The sequence below is a fragment of the Sturnira hondurensis genome, unplaced genomic scaffold, assembly GCF_014824575.4.
Source record: "Sturnira hondurensis isolate 20B ecotype Veracruz unplaced genomic scaffold, ASM1482457v3 Scaffold0007217, whole genome shotgun sequence".
Classification (NCBI taxonomy): domain Eukaryota; kingdom Metazoa; phylum Chordata; class Mammalia; order Chiroptera; family Phyllostomidae; genus Sturnira; species Sturnira hondurensis.
This window is the reverse complement of record NW_028079848.1, coordinates 780,656-804,101: the sequence shown is the minus strand read 5'-3', so window position 1 is coordinate 804,101 and position 23,446 is coordinate 780,656. Positions and strand designations below refer to the sequence as shown.

General features: G+C 46.8%; 1 protein-coding gene across 1 annotated transcript in view; it reads right to left on the bottom strand.

The window, feature by feature from the left end:
* OLFM3 (olfactomedin 3) overlaps positions 1-23,446 on the bottom strand; it is a 156,032-nt gene that overhangs the window by 38,933 nt on the left and 93,653 nt on the right. The window lies entirely within an intron of this gene.

Genomic DNA, 23,446 nt, shown 5'->3' with positions numbered 1-23,446 from the left:
GCTTTGCCTTGGCCTCCCTTCCCAGACAAACCAGGGATATCTGGGAAGGGCTTGCTTGGTAAGCATCGTCAGAGCAGAGGTTGGCGGGAGCGGGAGCCCCGGGTGGTTCCTACCCCACTGGATGCAGTGAGCACCCACAGAGCCCATTTCCCCGAGGGCCTGTGGGAGTGCAATCCCCTCTTTGGCCTTCATTAAAAACGCACCTTTGGATGGAGGTCTCTGCTTACTCACACGTTTCAGACAGCGGCCTACATACCTCCACCCGTCTCCAGGCACCGATCATGAAAACCCAAGTCTGCACAGAATGCCCAAGAGGAGAGTAAGAGACTTTTAAAAATAGCAACCCAAAATTAGCTTCCTGGCCTCTAAGGAACATCCCCAAAACACACAGCTGCTGCCTGTGGGGAGGCGGCCACCTTGCAGGTGGACTGGCAGGAAAGACAGCCTCGGAGAAGAGCTTCCCCTACAGAAACTTGCATGTGTTTCCAACAGATGCTCAGGCACCTGGCAAACGCACTTAGCTCTGCTTTCTCGGGTACCTGATACCAGGAGTCTGTCTTGGGAGAGAGCATGTGACTTAAGGAAAGAGCACACAGATTTGGAATCAGGGCGCCTGAGGGTCTTGTTCTCTTGTGGTTAGTCAGTCACGTGACTGGCCAGTGACATCACAATTCTTTGGCTTCAAGTTTTTTTTTCCCTTTTCTACACTGTATGGGGGTTGGACTCTGTGCTCTCCAAGGCTCTTCCTTCAGCTGTAAAATTCAATGAAGGACTTGTTTATTAGATATTTTTTGTTGGCAAATGTATTATTGCATTGGAGCTTATGGGTAACTTTATTATATTCTTTGCAAATACCGCAGATTGCCCGCATCGAAATCTCAGATCTTGAATGGAACAAATCAGAGGCCGTTGTCTTGTATAGAATATATGATTTAAAATAAAAATATAGAGGTAAGATATAAAAGGAAATATGGCTGAATGAACATGAAACGAAAAGAAAACTTATAAACAGGAAAAAATATTGTTTGGATTCCTTAGGAGAATTCTGAAATTGTTTGCAATTGGAATTTTTCAGCCAAAGATATGTATTTTTCTTAAACAGTTTAGGCAGGAGAAATAAAGAAGTAGCTGCCAGAAATTGAGAGAGATACATATTTATGGAAATGTGTGCCGCATTTAGTTTCAAAAACAGCGTTAAACTGGGGTGAATACTCAGATACTCCTCAAATTGCATCTATTCCCTGGAAACCAGGCGATTGTTTTCCTTCTAAATTATATCCACAGGATTTTAGTTCACTTTTACTTTTTAACCAAATATCCAGAAAAATCCGATGTTGCTTATGTTTGTCTTTCAATAATCCCATCCTATGATAAACCAATTAGGATAAAAGCCCAGTAGTTTATACACTGAACTTGGCATTAAATAGCAGAGCACTTATAGAAAGTACTGCATTTTATTCTAGTATTACAGTTTGGTGATAACGAAAAGCGAAGTGGATTTTACAAATCTGATTGGTTAGAAATATACCTGTAACTCTATCCAATTTTCCTAAGGGAGGGGCGTGTCTTTTCAAGAGCTTAATTTGCAAAATTGAAAACAAATATACATGCAATTACTGGATAATTTAAGATGCAACATGGCAGATAGTAATTATACTTATTAATGGAACTGTCAGTTGACAAGATAATCGTCTCTTTGGAAGAATATAGGATTGAATGTCAGAGGAAACCGGGCTCTTAATTGCAAATTCAAAAGAAAAGAAATAAAAACCCAACATACATGGAATGCTTCTTGTAATTTCCCAGAGATGCAAATAACCGCACTAAAGGCTGAAAGAGAACAATAGTGAACGTTTATGATTCGATGATGTTTATGAACAACATAAAAGCTACAACGTGCTGTTTTTAGAGCAGGTTTTAAATGGCACACATTGAAATAGAAAAGCTTTCATTCTAATGATTATTAGTTGTGGGAAATCAACATAACTACCATTTGTAAAGACCTAAATAGTGTGTGGTGCTCTCATGTTCCAGTGAAGTGATTCTCATTACCATTTCCACTTTAGAACTTCTAGTCTGGGGAGGTGATTTTTCCGTGTAGAAGTAGCAGCCTGTCTTGGGGCAGGAAACCTGGTGCTTAGAGAAGTTCTACAAGGGAAGGATGAATGGCGGTGGAGTCCCCGTGAAAAGACCAGGCTGGAACTGTTCACAGTGACCAGATGCCGGGCTCAGGGACCCCCTGAAGGTGTCTGGGTATTACCTTGTTAGTAACTCAAGGAATTTAAGCAGAGCAGTGAAATCATCAGTGTTACGTCTCAAATGATTACGTTGGTGTTTTTATGATGCAGGTTAGACAGGTGGGGGAAGAGCAGAACATCAGAGACAGGAAGGTCACTTAGGGACACACTCTCCTAGTGGAGGTGAGATGTGACAAGGTCCTGGGGTATGGAACTGGGAGTAGAGTTCCAAAGGATGGATTCCAGAGAGATTCCACGTCGGATCGACAGCACCTAGTGGTTGACTAGATGGGAAAAGTCAGAGAGAGAAAGTTCCCCGTGGAAATTTTCAGCTTCGGTGGTGAACGGTGTTCATCAGGGCAAGAAGTACACGTAGAAGTAGTATGACTTTTGGGAAAACAGAGAGTTCATTGGCACCTGGATGTAAGTTGCCGATGGTAGATGGAGTCCCCCGAATGTAAGTACCCACCTATGGAGTTCAGAGAAGAGCCGCCTGCACTAGGACCACACAACTGCAGTGACCTAGCAAAAATCACGGGTCCCACACGGATGACAAAAATGTTTGATTGAGCAACAGTCTTAAAACTACTCACCAATGCTTGTATTTAGACTTTAATTCAAAATAATCTCTAGATTTAGTTACCTCTGCGTCATTACCTATACACTTTTGTTTAGAAACAACAAAATCAGTGCATATCACTAGTGAATGATGAAAATATTAGGAACTCTGGTAATTTCACAGAAAATATGACCTGACCACATATATCCTTTTTACAATCTCCATGGGGACCAATCAAAACCTACAAAGTGCGTTACTGCTAATGGAATGCTGAATGATAGGGATCAATACATTTATTCATTAGATGTGTTATGGTAGCCTGTCTTCCTATTATTCAGAGAATATTTAATGATACACCTATGTAATAAATAATTGGTAAGCAAATAAATAGTGACCAAAAAGATTTACAGGTGACTTATGTAATGTCGGCATGTCCCGTCTTTAGAATTTTATTTTTTTCCCTTAATCTATTGCTTCATTGACAATTCACTTTCTAGTGAATAGGGCCCTTTTTTGGTAGGTGTGTAGGGGTTTCTGCTGAACTCAGCTTAGATCAGAAAACATCAAATGCATGGAAAGACCCCGGTGGTCACATAAAATATGGTCGAGAACCCAAAAGTTTGACCTTGAGCAAAATGAGAGAAGAGGCTGTGATTATGTGCGAAACACTAGAAAAATTAAAGAAGGAATAGTGTACATGGACTTCATTATAGTTTAATACATTTAAACTCTGCAGAAGGCCCGAGGAAGAGAGGAAAGAGGCCCAGGAGACGGTTTTGCAGAGACCAGCGAAGAACCTACTGGTGGAGGAGGCGCAGCAGGAGAGGCAGGCTGCTGGGTAGAGTGATGATGGATGAACCGTGTGGCTGGTGCAGAGCGCGGTTAAAGCAAAGCGACCCCTAGAGAAGAGCCAAGTGGGCTCTTGTCAGCAGGTTAAGCTGAGACAGAAGGAAGGGTGGTGTGAAAGGAGGAAGGTGGGAGACGGTGTTGTGTTACAGTCACTTTGGGGGTGCTGTCGACCCCCGGTGGAGGCATGGTTTGCGAATGGTCAGGTAAATAAATAGCTCCATTTATGAGTCCTCTTTCTCTGGTCTATAAAATAAGATGCGTGCAGCTGTAGGGAAGGGTTCTCAGAAAGATCAAATGAGAGACTCTATCTGGAGGTGCCTGGAGTGTGTCAGGTGCTCTGTGGGAGGCAACCCCACTCTTGGTAAGAAATGGCATGACTGGGGCAGGCCCCGAAGGTGTAGATCAACTCAGGCCCTGAGAAGGTGTGCAGTTCCGTGGCTTCACTGGGGGAAGTGGAGCTGGGCTTGAGCTGTACGCTGGCTTTCTGCTCAGTCACGGTGGGTGAAGAGAATAGTAGAATGTTGCTGAGTGACTCAAGTCACTCTGGGTTCCTGGAGTGAATAGTCCAACTCAAGGTGAAGGAGAAGAGCCACTGGCCTTGCTTCTCCTTCACTGAAAGGTCAAGGCAATTGCAAGAGAACTCCCTATAGTCTCACTGCCACATGTACTCCCCTAGCTCCCCTGTGCCCACGGGCTCCCCCTTCCTCTTCCTGCCATGGATGGATCCTTGGTGTCTAGGAAAGGCTGGCCCCTCTCTCTGTGCTGTCCCTTTCGGACATTGTGCAGAAGAGTCACCTGCAAGCTTATTAAGACTGAGGTTCCTAGGTGCCTCCTAAGAGTCTGATATTAGCTCCAGCATCAGGCCAAATAGCTTGCATTTCTGAAAGTCTTCTAGCTGGTGCTCAGAGCACCGCACTTTGGGGAGACTGCTCTCAATCAAGTCCACCCCCCTTCCTCAAAGACAGCTCTCTTAATCCTGTCCTTTCTTTCTGACAACAAAGCTTTCTGTTTTTAATGGATTATTCCCAGCAGTATACAAGCACTCCCTGTATCTCTTATTTTAAATACAGACAATTACACAGTATTTTCTTTATGCCACTTTTTCTGTGTTTGTCCCTTCATTTCTCACTGTTATTTTTTTTTTTAGAGCATGCCTTGTTGAAAGAATTGTCTGTACTCATCATCTTTGGTTTTTCTCCTCCTAATCAAGTTTTTCTCAACACTTCTCCACTCGACTGATAAATACTGCTTTTATCAAGGCTCGCAGTGACCCACATTGCTAAATTTAGCAGTCCATGCTCTGTCCTCGGAGAAGTGACTCATAGGCTTTCTTGACCTATGAGTTATATTCATCAGACTTTGACTTTCTCCTCCTTGAAATGATTTCTGCACTTGGCTTCGAGGAGACCACATTCACCTCGTTTTCCTCCGACTTGACTTTCTGACTCATCTCTCTTAGTCTCTTTTGTTGATTTTTTCCCCTCATCTATATGCTAATGACTCCCAAATTCATTTCTTCCCCTCAGACCTGCTCTATCAATTCAGGCTTCTTATCCAATTATTTACTTGACATCCCCACTTGGGTGTTTAATAGACATCTTAAATTGAACATGTTCAAAAATGAGCTCCTAGTATGCCTTCCCTGTCTCCAGCAAACAAAGCCAAACCTCAAAGACATAAGGAAAAGACATACCTATGCAGTCATTCCTATAGTCCTACAGTCTCTCCCATGTGCTACAGCAGGTCTGTCCAAAGGGTTAGGTTTCAAACACAACTTTTTCTTTTTTTTTTAACTTTACATATCTTGTTGATTCCATCAGCAGGTCTCCTGGTCTCTACTTTCAAAATACATCTGGCATTTAACCATTTATTCCCAACCCCACTGCCACCATGCTGATCCAAGTAACCGTCATGTCTCATTCCGTTTGTCACACAAGCCACCAGTTACTGGCCTGGTACTACCTCAGTCTATTCTTTATGGTCCCACCCCTCATCAGAAGGGTCCTGTTAAAATTTAAGTCAGATTATGTTCTTTCTATGCTCAAAACTCTTTAATGGACCCCCATCTCCCTCATGGTAAGAGTAGAAATACTTAGCGTGAACTGTAAGGTTCCACACAGTCTGGCCTCCTCGTGTCTTGCCGATCTCGTTTCTTACTCCTCCTCACCAGAGTCCCTCTGTGTTCTCAGAGATGTGAGACACTGTTCCAACTCAGAGTCTCTGGGTTTGCTCTCCTCTGGCGGAGTTCCAGTCCCCAAATTCTCCTCACTTCCTTTTTGTTCGAATTTCAAGATCGCCTTCTCACAAGGTCCATGCTGATCATGCCATCTCAAATGTCTACTCTTTCCATCTGGTTACTTCATATGGCTCCTGGCTGCTTTGCTATTTTTCTCCTTAAAACTTGTGACTGGCGCATGTTCTCTGCCTGCTACTCATTCATCGGGTCCACTGTGTGTTTCCTCCATCGGAAACGAAGTTCCACGAAGGCGGGGACTTGGCTTGGCTTGTTCCCTGGGGTATTCTCAATACTCAGGGGAGTGCCCAGCACATAGTAGGTTCTCTATAAATATTTATTAAGTGAATATGGTACTGTTTTGTTCATGTCCTGCCCTTAGTTTAAAAATGAGGCCGTTCTCAGTGTGAAATTACAATATACCCTTCTTCTTTTTATTATTATTTTATTTTTTGCAAACCAAGCCAGTGTAATATATTGCATTTCGCATGTGTGTTTTGTGTTTGTCCAATGAGTGTACACGTGACTAGTGGACAGTGTGACATAGTGAAACGTTATGCCTGTGGTTAAGAATGCTTTTTCCTCCCACATTTCAGAGTTAGAATGCAAGCACTTTGGGTCTACGCCTAGAAGGAGTGCCTGCAGGTCTCGCTCTGCGTTTCCTCGATAAGCCCCAAATCTCTTACACCCCCACTAGGCAGGGAAACTATCTTGTCTTCCTCTCGCCTTTGGCTAAGGGAGAGGCTGCAGGCTACAGGAAGCATGCGTTTGCATAAATCCAATTAGGGGTGACAGAGATCCTATCTATCACTGGCTCCCCTGCATGTGGCCCTTGGCCATTCATTAGTGACCCCGTTCCGCTCCTAGAATTCAGTGCTTTGCCATTCCTGCCTCGAGGCGGCAGGGTTATCTCAAAAGTTTCCACTAGTGAAAGAATGAATTTAGCGGGGATTTCTGTCTTCTCATCTCCTCCTTCATCGGAGAAGCCCTGGGGGGCCCTCCCTGGGCAGCTGCTGTTGCTGCTTCCAAGGGGGAAAACGGCACGTGTGCGGGAGGAATGCATTCACAGAACACACGCCTTTTCTCCCCCCCACCCCACCGCCCTGCCCCCAAACACACTCCAAACTGAAGAAGTGGGAAAAGGTAAATTCCGGATTAGACCAGGGGAAGGGAGTGGGCAGAGTGCTGGGACTGAGGTATGATAAGGCAAGAAGACTTTGATTTTGTACCAGCTTCGTCACTCTGGGTTCTCTCACTGGGGAATGATATGAAACTGAGTTCCCTCTAGAGTCCCTTCCATACTATAGTGTCCCACTGAGGAGCACAGCCTTGTCCCTGTGCACACCCTGACACCCGCCCACTCTGCTCCGACACATGGCTAGGGTGCGGCCTCCCGGAGCCTTGGATTTCTGCATGGAAATTGGGGTTACTAGATGAGCCTACTTCCTCAGGCATTTGCGAGGATGGGATGAAATTCTACATACATAGCACTTACCACGGGACCAGCTGCTAAGAGGCTCTCCATCTATGGGAGTCATTTTCCCAGAGCCGAAGGAGTCCTGTATCTTTTCCTCGCCTTTGTGGCAGACAGGGCAGAGACGGAAATTGTGATGAAGAAGTGAAGAACATGCAACTTTGGGGNGTGCACACCCCGACACCCACCCACTCTGCTCCGACACATGGCTAGGGTGCGGCCTCTCGGAGCCTTGGATTTCTGCATGGAAATTGGGGTTACTAGATGAGCCTACTTCCTCAGGCATTTGTGAGGATGGGATGAAATTCTACATACATAGCACTTACCACGGGACCAGCTGCTAAGAGGCTCTCCATCTATGGGAGTCATTTTCCCAGAGCCAAAGGAGTCCTGTATCTTTTCCTCGCCTTTGTGGCAGACAGGGCAGAGACGGAAATTGTGATGAAGTGAAGAACATGCAACTTTGGGGCGACTTACTCATATAAAGGCTTCTCTCCAACTCTTGAAAGTGCAACCTATTCTTGATTCTAATGTGGCTGGTTTGCAGGGGCCTCACTGTGCAGGGCATCCTGGGAAGGAATGGGGTCTAACATGCCCACCCCACAGTGCTGCGGGGAGCTGCCTATCGCAGCCTGTTTCCCCAGCGCTGGCCTGAGAACTTGTATGAACTCATTCAATCCTTGCGCAGACCCTAGGCGTTGGTGGTGTTACTGCAGCCCCTTCCCTGGTGAGGAACCGAGGCGCTGCGAGGTGAAGTGAGCTAGTTGAGGTCATGTAGCTAATGAATGGCGAGGCCGGTATTTGAACCTCACAATCACGTTCCCAGAATGTCCTCATGTGCATGCAGGTGCACAAGCCAACAATACTACTATTACGGCAAATACTGATTTCAGACGCTCTTTTAAAAAGAATTGGAATCGTTTAGGGGAAGATTACGGGTGAGTCACTGGCATCTTCTCAGTCAACGAACGCTTCCAGCTGAGCCCAGAACTGAAAGGCAACATGTTTCCCGTGACTGAGTTCATCTCGGGTTGTGACAGAGCAAAGCTGTCCCCTGGGGGACCCTGAGTCTCAGGGAAGGGGTGGAGCCCCTGGTTCATTTTCACCAGAGTCTATGTTCAGATTTTTCTCATTCACCCACCTCACCAGGGCAGACGGAAGTGTTCAATTATTGCCAAAAACGCTCCCCAAAGAGATTGTTTAGGAAGAGACACCACAAAGCGGTGGGAAAATTGCCCGGGGATCTGAAAGAAGACGTTTCAGTGGCGGCGTGAAAGAATACAATTGGATCCTCAAATGGGCAATTTTCTGAAACCTTGTTGCTTAGTTGTTTCATCAGGCTTATCTCCCTCATGCCATTGGAAATGTATGTTTAGCAGGAATCCTGAATCTGGTGCTAATAAATAACCCTCGACACCAAAGGACGACAGCAGATGACATTTGCAGCCTGCTTTGTGAAAAGGCACCTCAATGGCAGAAGGCCCGCAGAGTGAGTTTACGTAGCAGCAGCAACAGCAGCAGCAGCTGTGCCTTGTGTCCGCATCGCCCTGCACCAGTAAGTGTCTCGTGATTTCAAAGCTCTGCGCAGGCAAACGTAGTGAAACATGAGTGTTGAAAGGGCCAGATTTGAAGTGAACCAGGCATGCTTTGTCGTTGAAAGTGTCATGAGAATTTCAGAGTTTTCTCTAAAAGGGAGTCGGGAAAACAGGTTAAGAACCAGGTCATGAAAACCATCACCACGGGAGCTGATTGCACAGAGGAAGCTGTGCAGGTGTATCACCTCCTTTCCTCGGCCTTTGTTTCTCTGCAGTTAAGGACCATCAACCTAATGAGAAGGGTTTTAGGAGGAGCTGAGGAACAATAGCTGAAAGCGGTCCGAGGACCCTTAGAATTATGGGCTTGACAGCGAGTGGATCAGGAAAGGAAAATTGACAAAGCCTGTCTCTTGTTATTGGCATGAAATAGATGATCGTTTTGTTTAATATGTTTTGTCCTCTCCATATTTCTTCAGCCTAAGTTTGCACTCCGTGGTGTTGTTAGACAAACATAAGCAGAAGTTTGTTATTACCCTCTCGTTGACCTTTAAAGGTATTGATGGATTAAACATTTATGAAGTTCAATCGTTGGGCCAGAAGCTGTAGTATACGGAAGAAAGCAAAATACATATGATAGAGCTCCAGCTCTTGAGTCATTTCTCCGTCTGGGGATGGAAGAGGATATAAGCAATTATGCACAATTATGCACATTTGAGCCAAGAGTTGCACTCTTAGAGGCACAGCGGAGGGTAGAAGGAGGCGGGACTAGTGCTGTTCTTGAAATGATTGGCAAGAATTTCATTAGGAAAGGTGCTTGAGCACATTTTAAAAGTCCAGCTCTTAGTAATCGTCACTGTTAATGTGCTCAGGGCCATGGACAGTGTAATTTACTCTGGATCTGAAATGAGGCAGAATTCAGGTTGGGAGGAGTTCGGTTCTGTGTGTCAGGTCGTAGGGCCCTTCCTTGGTCAAGGTGCGTTGTTTTCAGTCCCAGTGTTTTATGCTTTGACCTCCCCTGATTAATCAGATAAAAGCAGGACGTTGACCTGCGCCATACTCGAGGGCTGCTGAGTGTGAAAAGGCTGTGAAAGGCTGTGACCATGATTAAGAAAAGAAGATTTGCCTGGAGAAGGAGGGGAGCCACACAGGACTATCAGAGCTCCTGAAGGACTGTGCGTTGACTGAGAAAATCACATTCAAAACCACACGTACCTGCTGAGAAGGAAAAGTTGGAATTCTAATATCTATCCGTCTGTACTCGGGGACATGGGCGTATGGCCGAAAATGAATTCCAGTAGAGAGGCTTCTGGTCAGGTTTCTGCAGGGAGGTGGGCAAACCTTCTGACAGAGGAGCGAAGCGATGCTGCCCTTGTTAAAGGTGCAGTGTCTTTGCAACGCATTCTCTCTCCTGCTTCTTCTCCTTCCCTCCCCGCCTCCCTTCTCCCCTTTTCTCTCTCCCTCCTCTCTCCCTTCCCTTCTTCTTCTCTTCTACCCTTTCTCCCATCCTCCTTTCCTTTTCTCCCTCTCCTTCTCCCCCTCTCCATCTCTTTCACTTTGGGCAACCTTGATGAAACCTTTCTGGGAGTCCTGCGCTGAGGTCAGAGGGCAGGCGGTGTTCGAGGGTTCCCCAGTGCCTTTGGTGCACAGCCCGGCAGCCTGGCTGAGATTCAAGCCTTGGAAATCCTCACAGTCTGCAGGTCACATTTTCTGTCTTCCCTCTCCACTCTTTCCAGGCTTTTCAAAGTGAAACAAAACTAACAAAAGTTCCCTTTTCTAAGCACTCGAACACACGTGCTTAGGCTACAATTTACTGCATACTGCAGTCCCTGAGGTTTTCAAGAAGTTATTGGATTTAAATCGGGGGACCACTCATAACTACTCTCTCGCAATGGGGGTCCCTCATTCGTGTGACCCTCATTAGTGGCTTTTCTCCCAGGACTGCTTTGTAAATATGCCAGTGACAAAGAATAACTTTGGCCTCCTGTGTTTTGCCTTTCAGTGATACGCAAGTCAGTATTTTCCTACAAAAATTATATTTAGGATTACTATCTGCAGGCAGAGGTTTATTTCCTGCTGGATCATACGTGCATTCGGCAGGACTAGCTGATCCTTCACTGCATGCGGACACTTGGTACAGGCCACCAGAGGCCGACCAAGTCCACTCTCATTCAAGACCTCACCTTCTAGTGGGGTGCTGATGGGCACAAGGCAGGAGTCCACCTGTGAGCACACTTCCCTTAGATGGCGATGTGGAGTGCGAGCAAGATGTGGTGGGACATAAACAAGTTAGTTCATTCCATTTGGGTGGGATAAAAAAAGCTTCGGGGACAGTGGTTTTCGGTGGAGTCAGTGGAATTTCCCAGATCGATCCGGAAGGAAGGCCGTTGTGCCCTGGGATAGCAGGTCGACAGGTACCACTGAGGTGTGAGGGACCGCTGGTTCTTTCAGGAACTCTAAGTTGCTTGGGGTGGGGCCAATCAGGAGTGCGTGATGGGGATGGCACAGAGGGGGTGGGGTGGGGAGGTAGCAGGAGCCAGCCGGCTCCTGTGACTGCCCAGGAGAACAGATCATACCACAAGGACTCTTTCAAAAGTTGCAGGAAGCGGCCCTGGCTGGTGGGCCTCGGCGGATTGGATTGAGTGCTGGCCTGCGAGCCTAAGGGTCGCAGGTTCGATTCCTAGTCTAGGGCACATGCCTGGGTTGCAAGCCACGGCCCCAGTAAGTGGCACATAAGAGGCAACCATACATTGATGCTTCTCTCCCTCCCTTCTTCCTGTCTCTAAAAATAAATCTTAAAAAAAAGAGTTGTGGGAAAGGGAGTGATTGATTCCAGACTCGTATTGGGAAGAGGGTGAGGAGGAGACAGAGGTCTGGGAGAGGAGAGCAGGTGGGGAGCTTTTTGGTGCCCTAGTAAGAATAAAGAAAAGGATGAGGAACCACACACTGTGGATAGAAGGAGCTGGGGAGCCAAGTCGCAGAATCTAGAGCTGAGCGCACGGTTGACATGTGTGGACACGGGCCGTGTGACGAAAGAGGCACAGCCAAGAAAAGATCAAAGATGTGACACTCGGCAAGAAAAGTGAGAGTGAGGACTCCCAACCACACCTGTTTGTCCCCAGGAAACCTCCCCGACCAGAGACCATTGTTGACAGAATGCAGACAATTAAGTTCGACCCACTTTGAATGGCCCTAGAATCACATAGAAGTAAAGTTGAAGTTGAAATTTTATCGAGAAAAATCAACACAAATATAATGCGTTATCTTACAACCATGAGGATGTATTTGCAGACAGACTTGTTTCTGCAAACCTTCTTGAGGACGTCCTTCATTGCCTCAGAGATGCTCTTTCTCCTTTGCCGTTCACAGGGCTGGGTTCTGAGGAGCTGTCCNTGGCCCCAGTAAGTGGCACATAAGAGGCAACCATACATTGATGCTTCTCTCCCTCCCTTCTTCCTGTCTCTAAAAATAAATCTTAAAAAAAAGAGTTGTGGGAAAGGGAGTGATTGATTCCAGACTCGTATTGGGAAGAGGGTGAGGAGGAGACAGAGGTCTGGGAGAGGAGAGCAGGTGGGGAGCTTTTTGGTGCCCTAGTAAGAATAAAGAAAAGGATGAGGAACCACACACTGTGGATAGAAGGAGCTGGGGAGCCAAGTCGCAGAATCTAGAGCTGAGCGCACGGTTGACATGTGTGGACACAGGCCGTGTGACGAAGGAGGCACAGCCAAGAAAAGATCAAAGATGTGACACTCGGCAAGAAAAGTGAGAGTGAGGACTCCCAACCACACCTGTTTGTCCCCAGGAAACCTCCCCGACCAGAGACCGTTGTTGACAGAACACAGACAATTAAGGTCGACCCACTTTGAATGGCCCTAGAATCACATAGAAGTAAAGTTGAAGTTGAAATTTTATCGAGAAAAATCAACACAAATATAATGCGTTATCTTACAACCGTGAGGATGTATTTGCAGACAGACTTGTTTCTGCAAACCTTCTTGAGGACGTCCTTCATTGCCTCAGAGACGCTCTTTCTCCTTTGCCGTTCACATGGCTGGGTTCCGAGGAGCTGTCCCATAACTTCTCCCCCCCCCCCCCNCCCCCCCGTTGTCTGAGGAGGCCAGCGTGCTGGCTGCCCTTGAGTCGTCCGTTTGCCTGTCACCAGAGTGCTCCTCCCCACCTCACGTCCATCTTACGGAGCCTTTTGCCCGAGTCTGATTAACTGTCACGCTACTTGCATTGAACACCATTAGGGAAGTGACCACATCCAAGCATCATTAGCTCTAGATGGGTGCTGCTCCTCGGCCCCGAGGGCTCTTCTGGTGGGATTTGAGGGGATTCGTTAAGTAAGTGGCCGTCATTAGTAAATACAGTGCTTCTGAGTTTTTGATGGCTGCTGCCGCTTCCCCAGCTTCCCACCGGCAGGACTTGGGTCACCGCACTATACTTGCATAGCTGTCACTCAGGGTTGACTGGAGCATAGGTGGTCAGCCGTGTACTCAGACTTTGGGGGGTGGGGTGGACGAGGATGAGAAGGCGGATGCTTTCACATCACCCACTCACTTTAGGGAAGCCCTCTATTAACCGTATTTAGGAAAGTAGTTGTGTCTCAGCAGCTATAGAAATTGAAGGACATTAATTTGATGTGGTGATACGCTCGTCTCTGAGGGAGGGGATAATCCAGAACTATCTGGAATTCCCCCGAGTTGCCCGTGGGAGTCCCAGTGGAGGCTCCGGGTATCCCAGAAGCCCCATGAACACACTGGGCTACAGAAGGGAAAGCCGAAACAGTTACTGATTGGCTGTTGAATGAGAACAAAAGGGCCCCGTGAAGGGGGTGAGAAGGTCAGGACACCTGGATGCGCGGGTCCTAGTTCTTCGTTTAAATTTAGCAGCATGGCACACCCGGGAGTCCTTTTCATGTGCAGCACTCTCTGACTCTCTGTGCTCCGTGTTCAGAGCGTGGGTTTGAAGTTGTACAGGCCTGGGTTGGGACCTCATTCTGTCACTTACTCTGTGATCCTGCGTGAGTTTTTTCCTGGAACCTTGTTCTACTGCTCCTCACGTTAAGGAGCAGAACCCCCGCTGGTGTGGCCCGTGGGATGGAGAGCCCTGAGGGCATGCCTGCAGCCCGGCCAAGTTAGGCGCATTCACTTATTGCTTCTGGAAAATTGCGCAGCAGAGGGCCCACAGAGCATCTCACTGAACAAAGGAAGAAGCCAGGCTTAGAGATACAGGACTTGAGGGAAGGGTGGCGTTTGGACAATATTTACACAGAGCGGACTTTCGACAAGGCCAAAAAAGAGGCAAGCTGTAACGTGACGAAGGTAACCTCAGGACTGAGTCAAGTAGAGTCTGGATTCGGTTTCCTTGTCAACTACAGAGTTGCATAAGTGGTACGCGTTTTGCCGACAAACCCTCATCTGAAGTTCTGTACCTGGGGTGCCAATTGAGTGCTGCTCCAGTCAGGCGCGGGCTTCTCATTCCTACCGATCGGATGTCAAACAGCCAAGTTTCTAATAATGTACGACTTCAGGGAACAAAGTGTCTCACCTTCTTCCGGAAAAGCAGCAAAAGCCCTATATCGAAGCCGTATTTAGAGGTGGGCCCTATAGGCTTGTCCTCATAAAATTAGACAGGGCGCGTGGGTGCCGAGCGTCCTGCCTGCCCTACCAGTGATCGTTGCCAATCCCACTGTTATCAGCAGCAACAGCAGTAATATCGCTCAGCTGTCCTTGCTCAAACAAGCCCCCCCCCATAAGCAAATTGGCTGTTGAGTTCAAGTGCTCCCCTTTATTCAATAAAAAGAACAATTTGGGGAAACTAACCAGCCGACAAAGGGATGGAACGCCTCGTCTTGATGTTGGGGGCTCCATCCTCTGAACAGTGGCCTGGACACAGCACCACCACCTGTCGCCTTTGAAAACATAGATTTCCTGGCCCCCCCCCCCAACACCAGAAATGCTAGTCAAGGGGCTTGGAATAAAAGGGTATTTTCACTTTTCAAAAGCTCCTGATTTTGACGTGCAACCAAATTCCAGAAACAGGCGTGTAACCATGGGAGTGTGCGGAAGCACTATCGCAACATACGTGTTACTCCCAAGCGGTTGGAAGTGAAGGTTTCGGCCACCCAAGAATACGGCACGTGAGGGCCCAGTCGTCCACGACTCCCTCTGCAGTGAGGGGCATTCCACTGAGTCCCTCACAATGTTGATTTTGCAGCATGGATACTTCCGGCCCTGCTGAAATCAGTGCTGTGCACCTAGAGGCTTTGCCATTGGACGTTTCCAAACGTGAGTGGGTCCCTGTAGCTACCGATACACTGTCTCCTATTGTCGTTCTGCCTCCAAGGCACCAGCTGGGAGGCCTACTGTCCTCAGTTACATAACTGCCCTTTGGAGCATCACGCTCCCTACAGCTGCGTTTTTGCAAGAAGGTTTGTCGCCTGTTCCTCTACCACAAGCCCTCAGCTCCTCCTCCTTTCTGGTCACTCTCACCTGGGCACCTCTGGTTGGTCCCCATTGCCTTGCTCAGAACCAGATGGAACTCTCTGGAACACTCCAGCTCGGTCTGATCACGCCAGATCAGAAAACAGGCTGGCTCCTAAAAATGATGATACATTTTCTCCTTTGTAGGTTAATGAAATTTATCACAATTTAAATGATCCTTTCTGTAAAAATAATATGATTATAAATGATAGAAAGAAAACGATTTTGAAAGTGAAAATCCTGTGTTGACCGAAGTGGTCGAATCCTTATTTATTAGAGTCTCATACTCTTTTAACTGTTTGTTTGCCCGCAGTGACTGGTTAGTTTTCTAGCCCGGTCACGTCAGTTGACGTGATCTGATGTCGCCTATTTCCCCCTTGCCCTTCTTGCTTTTTGCCTAATCTCGGAGAACATGATGTTTTCTTTAGAAATGGAGAGTTTACGTTTTATTTTCAGGGTGACCAGGACTCCCGGTCCCAGTCAGAAGTGGTGTCAGGACAGTGTGGTTTGAGAGGTTTTCTGGGCCTGGGGTCTGCTGAACCTCATCCACCTCAAACGTTTGGGGTCCCTTCAACTTCGGTTCTTGTGGGAATCTAGTGGCTGGGTAAATGACGCGTTTCTCTTTCAGGAGAGGTTAGCCACCCGTGACACCACACACGGGGGCTGGCCCACGCACAGAGTCCCTCACGGTCCCCACATTTCTGTCCCAGCTGTGACGGGTAGCCCATTTCGCTTGGCCTCATCCAATATGATTTTGCTTTCTCGTCTCCCCCAGGCTCCAGTTTCTGGCCTCTCCTCCGGCGTTTGCGTTGTAGACTTTCTGCCCTGCTGTAGTTCCAGGCGGCGTGGAGCCTGCTCCGCCAGGCTGATTTCTCAGCAGCGTCTCTGGTTGGAGCAGCCCCGTCCAGCCTTGAAGAAGAGGTTGATTTAATAGAGTCTCTGTCACGGGAGCACATTTTCAATTGTGCAGGACTTTCAAAGTCACTGTCACTTCCCAGCAAGGCCGTGCGTTTCCAACTGTGTACGTGCCAAAGGGGTCTCTGCATTAGCACAAGCCCACAGTGGGTTTCAATCTGTGCTGCAGACCACTGGGCTTTTGGTTCTTCCATTGTAACATCTTTTAGATTCCGGTAGATTCTCCGAGGATGTGATATCATTCTCCATGTGGGTGGACATCAGCACTGAAGGCAGAGGCACATTAATTCTCTCGGCTCAGCAGCAGGTTGTTAGGACATATTTGGTGCCAGGGCGCTGTAGGGCATCTTGCCCTGAAATCATCAGTGTTTGCCCTGGAGTCACAACCTGGGCAGGTGCTGGGAGCCCCTGGCACCGTTCGTCTAGGGCCGAGAATGTGCATGTGGACTCAGGGTGGGCAAGTTCAAGGTCCAGTAGGTCAGAACACCAAGCTCTGAAACACTCAAGTCTACCAGATTTGCTTTTAGAAAGAAAGTGGAGAGTGTGTATTAAAGTCTTTAAGAAGTCATGCAACATTTCTAGTTGGCTCGATGTTTGCTTGGTCAGAATCTCAAAGAGAAAGCTGGTGCAGTGATTTGCCAAATGAAAGAGACAGCAATCATATTTCACCAGCTGAAGAAATCTGTCACTATACAGAGCACTAATTTGTTTACTTAAAATATAGGCAGACAAAACTAAATGTCCCTAATTCCCAGACAATTGTTTCATCAGCCAAATGTATTTAAAGAAACGCTATTAATAGGTTGGACAACTATAAATGAATATGATGAAGTGATTTCGACTTTGAAAATGCAACTCCTTTTTTAGAAGTGGAAGCTCTTTTATCCTAGTCGATAGAATTATTGATTTGGATTAAAATACACTTTTGTTTGGGTTTTCAATCGAATCAAGTTTCTTTAACTATAATCTAGCTTTACCAAAATTAAATACTTTCAATATCATTATTCACATATGGTAATTTGCATGTTGAATCAATAAATAATAAACATAATACTAAATCTCTTTAGCTTACAGTGATTAGTCCCTTAATTTGAATGTTTGGCTTCATAAAATCTTAAGTAGTTTGTTAAGTGTCATAGTATATTAGGAATGCAATCTGCATTTTGAAATCTGGGTAACGGTAATTTTTAAAAATAGCTATAAAAGAACGTGGTGAATTAGAGAACATTTAATAGTACTTAATGTAAACTAAGTTAGCTTATGCAAATAAACGTTCATTTATTCATATTAATGTTTTTAGATATGCATTCTGCATAAAACATTTTCACAAGTTAGGTAATCATTAAAATGCACTATGTAATGATCACTTATCATTTAAATATTTAAAGGTTTTTATAAATAATAAACATAGCTCAGTACTGGAATATAGCTTCACTAATTTTAACTTGTCTGTGTGTGTGTGATTTAAAATACGTCTTTGCCTTTAGTATGTGTTGTGGCTTAGAGAAAACAAGCAAGAATGTTACATTTTGATGATGATAACCATTCTTGAGAATTAGGGCCCTTGGCCCTGGGCACACCAGGTTGGTGGTGACTTGCTAGTTGTCCCTTCCGCAGTCACAGGGACAGCAGCATTTGCAAGCCCTCGCTAGCCTGCCGATCCTGGACAGTGGTTATCACGCTTGGTTCGAACGGTTAAACCTACGTCAGTCACGAGCAAGCGGAGGCCCAGAGAGGTGAAACACCCTGTCACCCAGCAAGGCAGCAGAAAAAGTCAGACCTCTGATTCTTCAGCTCCAGAAATTACGGCTGCTGGTCATTTTATTCTTTGTGATCTTCTACAACAAACGCATTTTGGCTACCAGAACTCCGTCACTAACCTAAAATTGGTAGACCACCATTCCATACTGCATGGGCGGTGATTTCTTCGTATTCACCAGGGCGCTGCTGGCGGTCCCACAGGCTCACCAAGGGGATGCAGGCCAGACACTGAGCCCCTGCCCTGGTGGTCTTCCTGGCAGGCAGCATTCCACTCTTTGAGGAGGAGGAAGAGTGGGCTTCGGGATTCTTCATCCCCTGGAGTCAGTGTGTAACTCAGTGGTAAAGAGCTCGTGGTCCAGAGCAGCTGGCCCTGGCTCTGACTTTGGCCCTGTGACCTAACGACTGACTACCCTAAGGAAGTTATTTCACTCACAGAAACCTCGAGTGCCTTGTCTCTATAAGAGGAGTAAATACTAGAAGTTAGTGGATAAAGTTACTGCCAGGATTATTATAAAACAACTGACCAGCTGTGATGCTTATTGTAGTGTATTAAGCCGTATTAGCTGTTACCAATGCTAATGTTCCCATCTAATATTTGGACAAGTGTTCCCAATTAATAGCATGGAGTGGATGAGTACTTGTGACATTTTGCTTGATCGATGACAAACAATTGCTTCACCGTCCCCACGTAATATGGATATTCTCTCTCTGCACCTAGATATTTATAGATCTCCGGGATGTCAGTGGCTCAGGGATATTGCTCATTCCCTTACAGCTTCTCTGAGGTTTTCCCGACAATGGACCGGAGCTGCAGGGCCCGCCCAGCCGTGACCGCATTCCCCCCAGTGATACCACTGAGGGTAGTGAGTGAATGTGACGTCACCCACGCTTGGGTGGGTCAGCTACCAAACACACACTTGCCTCGTCACAAGTCACACCCATGTGGGATTCTCACTATTTCATGAAGCATGCCGAGCCCTGCCTGGCTTTCCAATGGCTCATTCCATTTCATCACCACGCGTCTCACTACAAGCTTCCCCAGTGACCGAATTTCTGATTCCTCTGCGCCCTTAGAAACGACACCCTTCTAGAATGCTGGTGGACTTCTACCCATAAGGATCCAGCTCAATGATCGTTTCCTCTCTGAAGGTTTCCTCATCTCTTGCTTAGGTTTCCTAAGCAAACTTAGGGGGACCCGGGGCTCTCTTCTTCCTCACGGCAGTGCCCAGTGTAGGTTGAGGGAGAAAAGGTCAGAATGACCTGGGGAGACTTTTTTGTCTGTTTTTTTAAGTCTTTATATGCTGGGGGCTTCCCTTCTCCCAGATGCTGTGGGAATGAGCCCATGAATGTGTGAAATAAAATGTTTCCCAGGCACCCCTACTAAATAAAGCCCATGCGGCCTCCTCTTGTTGTCACCCCATCAAGAAACACCAATTTTGGTTTCATGCCTGAGACCCTGCTTCGTTAGGGTGCAGACATATTGTTCTATAATTGCCCATTGCTACAGCCATCACTCCACCAAAGTGTCAGTGGGCTTCCCACTTTTTTAATCCCAAGAGAGTTCGACATACCTTATGAACATGAATAAATCTGCTTTTCTTCTGATACATGAATAAATATATAGCTTGTTTCATTGTCAGTTGAGTAGATACCTTCAATAGCATAAAGGAACGAATCTTAATTTTTGCTTTCTTACATCCAAACAGAGAAGGAACGGCCTAAGCAGGACACACACCTTTATTTCCTGAGAACGCCTCGGGCCACCGTCTGCATCTGCACACAGAGACCTAACCAGTGCAGCTGTGGGTGTTCTCCCTCCCTGTCATTTGAATGAAAAATGTGGTTGAAATTTTCTGCAGAAAGATGCACCGTGAGCCAGGAGAACGGATAGTCTAACAGGCTACCCACAGACGCCGACTCTAAGATAGCAACTTGATAGTAGCTGAAAACATGTGGTGTGTTTTGATTCGATAACAGACACTTCTATCGGTATGCCACTCAGGAATAATAAAAAGAAAACAAAACAACCGCATATTTATAATCATTCTAAGTTGCCCAGAAATGTTAATGTTGTCATAACACATTGAAAATAAAAGGTCCATAAATATGCATCGATGCATGTTAAATATAAATTGGAATATACGTTGAAACTGGAATTTACATTAAGATCTTAAAAAGTACCCAGATCATGCAACATTTGACCAACACACAGAAAAGAAAGGTGGACATGTGTGTATAACATAAGGTGTAAAATGTCACAGCAGAAGGACGGGCCACGCCTGTGAGCCCATGGGAGACCCGTTCCCTTAGAGATGAAGACCCCTGAATGCATCAGAGAGACACACCATTCAGCTGGAGTTTCAGGCGCCAGCTAGCGACTTGCTCGGTGGCCTTCCACAGAAGTGAATTCGCAAGCTCCACAGGAGAGCCTCAGTGTTTGGCAGAGGGGCAAGGAGTTCAGGAAGCCGCACTATGGGGAGGGGAGGGTTGGGGGGGGGGGAGCTGGGAGAACCAGGGAAGGGGTGGCAAGACTCAGTGCCCCACCCCTGCCCCCAAGGAGGTCTCCATCCCCACTGCTGGGGAGCAGGAAGGAGCAGAGGTTTTCAGCAAGGTGGTGTGAGTGACTAGGTTTTTTTGTTTGCTTGTTGTTTTGTTCATGTAAGCTGTGAAATGGAGACCAGATTGGAAAATTCCCTGAGGAGACAAAAACCAGTTAATCCACAAAAGGGAGACCTATATCAGTTTATCCTGCAATGCAAGAGAACCCCACTCGGTTCATTTCTCAGATATGCCTCTGACATCATAAAACCTAACTCGTCTTCCCAAAATAGCACAAGGCAGTCGCTTTTTTTCCAGTCCCCATCAGCTGGAGAAACGCCGCTGCTACAACCAATCACTCACCGCATAGGATGAGCAGCCTCTGCGTTTTCTTGCTCAAACCACCCTGTTGGAAGCGGCACATCTGTGAGCTGTATCCCGCAGTCCGTGTGAACACTCTCCGCCATGCGCTCTCCTTCTCTGCCCAGTAACGTCTGATTAACACGGTTTCATTGATCTGCTTTCATTGTCGATAGTTTCTCGATCACGATGATGATTTTTTATGTCAGAGAACTCCAGCAAAGTCATGGGGAGGGGATTTGGTAGGGTGGAAAGGGTGACAGATGGTGGTTTTAAGGGCCCGAAAAGAGCTAAGCAGAGATGCTCTACTGAAAAGTGAGGGACAGCTGACTTGCATGGAGACTACCCAGAAATAGGCGCAGCCCCCGAGGGCAAGCCCTGGGCGATAGAGAGGTCTCCACCAGGGGCCCAGGTGTGGCCAGAGACAAACGCACTCACGTGCCCCACGTGGAGGCCATGCGGGTGGGAGACCCGAGGGGTCATGCTTCATAATCAGAAATAGGAGCTGGAGGTTCTGAAATGTGTCAGAGCAGGAGATTCAGATTCAATCGGTGTCACTCACAGCCGTGCATGAGATGATGACCTCAGCTCTGAAATGGCATCATTTAGAGAGGAGCAAGGAGACAGGCCGAGCCAGGGTCAGAAGAAGCAGAGCCGGGAAGCCCTGGAAAAGGAGCAGGAGGGATGGGCCCTGTGTGGCATCACGGCGATGGTGGTGCCATGGGTTACAGAGAAATGGGGTAGGAAGAGGCCACTCCCTCCAACGTGGAGAAGCCCCGGCTGGCTTCTCTTGCATCAGCCTCCATTGTCAGGAGTGGGGAGTCGAAGGAGCGCTGGGACCCTCTGAATGTGAGTCGGCCGGACCCGAAGGAGCTCGGGGGGGGGGGGGAGCGCGGGGGAAGTTAAATGAGGTGTGCGAGTATTCTTTTGACATAATCAGGCTTTTGAGTGATTCCGGAATCTGAGGGTTTTCAGCAAAGTTCCTGATGCTGCCGTGCATTCCGTTATAATAAGTGTATGTCTGCCTGCAGTAAAGGCTATACATTTCCTAGGAGGGAATTGGATGTTTCAAATGGAAATTACAGCTTACTTTTCACCTTTTAAAAATAGTATGTGTCTGCAAAAGCAATTTACTTCTCTTCCCTGGAAAGCTATCACTTGTTCTCGTTTCATCTCATTTTCCTCTGAAGCTGGACTTTCCACGCTAAACGGGGATGGATGATAATTATTCTCAATGAAATCTCCACTTGGCCTCCACAACCTGGGCAGCATGGAGCGGTGTCCAAAAATGTTGTGTCTGATAATTCTGCTTTTGTACTTCAGAAAAATATGTTCGTGCTTTTTAGGATCCAAAAGCCTTTATTCTGTCATTTTTGCTTCAACTGCATTGGTGATCGTCTCTGGATTCTTAATGGGTACATGGTAAAAAATAAATTCCAGAAAGCGTAGAAAGTGTTCAGAATCCTTCTTTTCTCAATAAGGCTTATTTTAATGGCCACAGAGCCATGGGCTCTGCAGCTAAAGGCGTACGAGGGTTACATAGTCGTAGCACCCTGGAAAGCGCATTGCTGGACAGTCAGGCTTCAGTGAATTCTGGAGAAATTCTTAGATTTTCACAGGCTAAGAGGAGTGCCAAAGTAAGAGGAGAGCTGTCAGAACAGCACTCTAGGACAGAATTCTTCTGGTATTAGTAGACTTGAAGCATGGCTGAGTGTTACCCTGTGGTAAGACAGATCGGGGCCAAAGCCGGTGTCCAGCACCGTCTGAGACTGGCAGATCGCTGCCCACCAGGGGCCCTGACTGCTGCAGGTGTGAGTTTGGCTCTGAATCTATGAAGGAGACACAGAGCCTCAGAACGCCCCCAGCACCCCGTGCTGGCCCGACATCGAATCCGTTTGGTTTTGCCTATCACTGTTTATTTCATGTGGGGGGGAGTGGTGTCCGATCTGTCAAGTTCAGGCTTGTGAAATGGTAGGCTGATAGAAATATAAGCTCTTACATTAAAAATAAAAGAGAAAATATAAATAGTATAATCACAGAAGCCATGTGTGGGAGTTCTGTCCTTTACCCCAGCAAGACATCTTCAGGATGAATGTCAGATCGGAACCTTTCCTGGCATTTTATCTATATGTTCAAAAGGAGTAATTCCTACAGGCTATTGTACAAACATACACACACACACATGTGCAGAGATGCAACTCACAATAACTTTTCAGCCTGTTACACTCTAAAACCTAAGCACACGGCAGACTAGCCCGAGAAAAAAACAGGAGAAACATCCCACGGGGCCCCTTGATTTAAAATAATAGCAATGCTAATATCTTATTATTTCCTCTTGTGGCTTCTGGAGTCTGCTCATTCTGTCCTCAGAGCCGCCTGTGTGGCGTGGTCTGCCCCCACCTCGTTAAGAAGGGCAAGTGTGTTGGGAGGTTGTGGCTTCTCCGTGGCCATAGAGAGAATGTGCTAGCTCTCGATGTTCCACTTAATTCTTCTGATTGCTAGT